The sequence below is a fragment of the Canis aureus genome, chromosome X (genome assembly GCF_053574225.1).
Source record: "Canis aureus isolate CA01 chromosome X, VMU_Caureus_v.1.0, whole genome shotgun sequence".
Taxonomy (NCBI): Eukaryota; Metazoa; Chordata; class Mammalia; order Carnivora; family Canidae; genus Canis; species Canis aureus.
In genome coordinates this window covers 34,581,807-34,586,564 of record NC_135649.1, presented here as the reverse complement: position 1 = coordinate 34,586,564, position 4,758 = coordinate 34,581,807, and positions in this window count along the sequence as shown.

Genomic DNA, 4,758 nt, shown 5'->3' with positions numbered 1-4,758 from the left:
AGGGGGAGGGGCCCCGCGAGGAGCCGGGCTGAGGCCGGGGCGAGTGTCCCCAGGACAGGAGAGCCCCGTCCCGGAGACGCAGGAGCTGCACCGACCTTCCCGGGCGGAAAGGGGCTCGCGGGGAGTTGGAGCAGGACCCAGGAGGGCGAGGATGCCCTCGGGCTCCCTGGGACAGTAACAGCAACTGCGCGCCCAGGAGAGTGCGCCGAGCTCCCTAAGGGCTGCAGCGCGCACGGCGGGACCCGGCGGGACCCGGAGCAGCTGAAGGGGCTCGGGCGGCGGCTCCGCGGAGGGGGCTGCGCGGCCCCGGGAGCAGCTCGGAGGGGCTCGGGCAGAGGAAGAGGCTCCGTGCGGAGGGGGCTGCGCGGTTCCAGGAGCTCGGAGGGGCTCGGGCGGCAGTTCCGCGGAGGGGGCTGCGCGGCCCGGGAGCGCGAATCCACCAGCGCAGGCCCCGGAGCACAGGGCGCCGGGACACAGCCCAGGATCCCGCCTCCCCCGGGACAGGCAGAGGCCGGGAGGGCCCAGGACAGCAAGGACGCTCCTGCCCCAGCTGAGCACATCAGCGGCCCCGCCCCGGAGCCTCCAGGCCCTGCAGACGGAGTTCCTGCCGGAGCTGAATCCAGGTTTCCAGAGCTGCCCCGCCACTGGGGCTGTTCCTCCTGCGGCCTCACGGGGTAAACAACCCCCACTGAGCCCTGCACCAGGCAGGGGCACAGCAGCTCCCCCAACTGCTAACACCTGAAAATCAGCACAGCAGGCCCCTCCCCCAGAAGACCAGCTAGACTGACAACTTCCAGGAGAAGCCAAGGGACTTAAAGTACACAGAATCAGAAGATACTCCCCGGTGGTTCTTTTTTTTGTTTGTTTGTTTTTGTTTTTGTTTTGTTTTGCTTTTTGATTTGTTTCCTTCCCCCACCCCCTTTTTTTCTCCTTTCTTTTTCTTTCTCTTTTTCTTTTTTTTTTTTTCGTTTTTTTTTCTTTTTCTTCCCTTTTTTTTCTCTTTCTCTTTTCTTTCCTTCTTTCTCTCCTCTCTTTTTCTCTTTTTCCCAATACAACTTGCTTTTGGCCACTCTGCACTGAGCAAAATGACTAGAAGGAAAACATCACCTCAAAAGAAAGAATCAGAAACAGTCCTCTCTCCCACAGAGTTACAAAATCTGGATTACAATTCAATGTCAGAAAGCCAATTCAGAAGCACTATTATACAGCTACTGGTGGCTCTAGAAAAAAGTATAAAGGACTCAAGAGACTTCATGACTGCAGAATTTAGAGCTAATCAGGCAGAAATTAAAAATCAATTGAATGAGATGCAATCCAAACTAGAAGTCCTAACGACGAGGGTTAACGAGGTGGAAGAACGAGTGAGTGACCTAGAAGACAAGTTGATAGCAAAGAGGGAAACTGAGGAAAAAAGAGACAAACAATTAAAAGACCATGAAGATAGATTAAGGGAAATAAACGACAGCCTGAGGAAGAAAAACCTACGTTTAATTGGGGTTCCCGAGGGCGCCGAAAGGGACAGAGGGCCAGAATATGTATTTGAACAAATTCTAGCTGAAAACTTTCCTAATCTGGGAAGGGAAACAGGCATTCAGATCCAGGAAATAGAGAGATCCCCCCCTAAAATCAATAAAAACCGTTCAACACCTCGACATTTAATTGTGAAGCTTGCAAATTCCAAAGATAAAGAGAAGATCCTTAAAGCAGCAAGAGACAAGAAATCCCTGACTTTTATGGGGAGGAGTATTAGGGTAACAGCAGACCTCTCCACAGAGACTTGGCAGGCCAGAAAGGGCTGGCAGGATATATTCAGGGTCCTAAATGAGAAGAACATGCAACCAAGAATACTTTATCCAGCAAGGCTCTCATTCAAAATGGAAGGAGAGATAAAGAGCTTCCAAGACAGGCAGCAACTGAAAGAATATGTGACCTCCAAACCAGCTCTGCAAGAAATTTTAAGGGGGCCTCTTAAAATTCCCCTTTAAGAAGAAGTTCAGTGGAACAGTCCACAAAAACAAAGACTGAATAGATATCATGATGACACTAAACTCATATCTCTCAATAGTAACTCTGAATGTGAACGGGCTTAATGACCCCATCAAAAGGCGCAGGGTTTCAGACTGGATAAAAAAGCAGGACCCATCTATTTGCTGTCTACAAGAGACTCATTTTAGACAGAAGGACACCTACAGCCTGAAAATAAAAGGTTGGAGAACCATTTACCATTCGAATGGTCCTCAAAAGAAAGCAGGGGTAGCCATCCTTATATCAGATAAACTAAAATTTACCCCAAAGACTGTAGTGAGAGATGAAGAGGGACACTATATCATACTTAAAGGATCTATTCAACAAGAGGACTTAACAATCCTCAATATATATGCTCCGAATGTGGGAGCTGCCAAATATATAAATCAATTATTAACCAAAGTGAAGAAATACTTAGATAATAATACACTTATACTTGGTGACTTCAATCTAGCTCTTTCTATACTCGATAGGTCTTCTAAGCAAAACATCTCCAAAGAAACGAGAGCTTTAAATGATACACTGGACCAGATGGATTTCACAGATATCTACAGAACTTTACATCCAAACTCAACTGAATACACATTCTTCTCAAGCGCACATGGAACTTTCTCCAGAATAGACCACATATTGGGTCACAAATCGGGTCTGAACCGATACCAAAAGATTGGGATTGTCCCCTGCATATTCTCAGACCATAATGCCTTGAAATTAGAACTAAATCACAACAAGAAGTTTGGAAGGACCTCAAACACATGGAGGTTAAGGACCATCCTGCTAAAAGATAAAAGGGTCAACCAGGAAATTAAGGAAGAATTAAAAAGATTCATGGAAACTAATGAGAATGAAGATACAACCGTTCAAAATCTTTGGGATGCAGCAAAAGCAGTCCTAAGGGGGAAATACATCACAATACAAGCATCCATTCAAAAACTGGAAAGAACTCAAATACAAAAGCTAACCTTACACATAAAGGAGCTAGAGAAAAAACAGCAAATAGATCCAACACCCAAGAGAAGAAGGGAGTTAATAAAGATTCGAGCAGAACTCAACGAAATCGAGACCAGAAGAACTGTGGAACAGATCAACAGAACCAGGAGTTGGTTCTTTGAAAGAATTAATAAGATAGATAAACCATTAGCCAGCCTTATTAAAAAGAAGAGAGAGAAGACTCAAATTAATAAAATCATGAATGAGAAAGGAGAGATCACTACCAACACCAAGGAAATACAAACGATTTTAAAAACATATTATGAACAGCTATACGCCAATAAATTAGGCAATCTAGAAGAAATGGACGCATTCCTGGAAAGCCACAAACTACCAAAACTGGAACAGGAAGAAATAGAAAACCTGAACAGGCCAATAACCAGGGAGGAAATTGAAGCAGTCATCAAAAACCTCCCAAGACACAAGAGTCCAGGGCCAGATGGCTTCCCAGGAGAATTTTATCAAACGTTTAAAGAAGAAATCATACCTATTCTCCTAAAGCTGTTTGGAAAGATAGAAAGAGATGGAGTACTTCCAAATTCGTTCTATGAAACCAGCATCACCTTAATTCCAAAGCCAGACAAAGACCCCGCCAAAAAGGAGAATTACAGACCAATATCCCTGATGAACATGGATGCAAAAATTCTCAACAAGATACTGGCCAATAGGATCCAACAGTACATTAAGAAAATTATTCACCATGACCAAGTAGGATTTATCCCTGGGACACAAGGCTGGTTCAACACCCGTAAAACAATCAACGTGATTCATCATATCAGCAAGAGAAAAACCAAGAACCATATGATCCTCTCATTGGATGCAGAGAAAGCATTTGACAAAATACAGCATCCATTCCTGATCAAAACTCTTCAGAGTGTAGGGATAGAGGGAACATTCCTCGACATCTTAAAAGCCATCTATGAAAAGCCCACAGCAAATATCATTCTCAATGGGGAAGCACTGGGAGCCTTTCCCCTAAGATCAGGAACAAGACAGGGATGTCCACTCTCACCACTGCTATTCAACATAGTACTGGAAGTCCTAGCCTCAGCAATCAGACAACAAAAAGACATTAAAGGCATTCAAATTGGCAAAGAAGAAGTCAAACTCTCCCTCTTCGCCGATGACATGATACTCTACATAGAAAACCCAAAAGTCTCCACCCCAAGATTGCTAGAACTCATACAGCAATTCAGTAGCGTGGCAGGATACAAAATCAATGCCCAGAAGTCAGTGGCATTTCTATACACAAACAATGAGACTGAAGAAAGAGAAATTAAGGAGTCAATCCCATTTACAATTGCACCCAAAAGCATAAGATACCTAGGAATAAACCTCACCAAAGATGTAAAGGATCTATACCCTCAAAACTATAGAACACTTCTGAAAGAAATTGAGGAAGACACAAAGAGATGGAAAAATATTCCATGCTCATGGATTGGCAGAATTAATATTGTGAAAATGTCAATGTTACCCAGGGCAATATACACGTTTAATGCAATCCCTATCAAAATACCATGGACTTTCTTCAGAGAGTTAGAACAAATAATTTTAAGATTTGTGTGGAATCAGAAAAGACCCCGAATAGCCAGGGGAATTTTAAAAAAGAAAACCATATCTGGGGGCATCACAATGCCAGATTTCAGGTTGTACTACAAAGCTGTGGTCATCAAGACAGTGTGGTACTGGCACAAAAACAGACACATAGATCAGTGGAACAGAATAGAGAATCCAGAAGTGGAC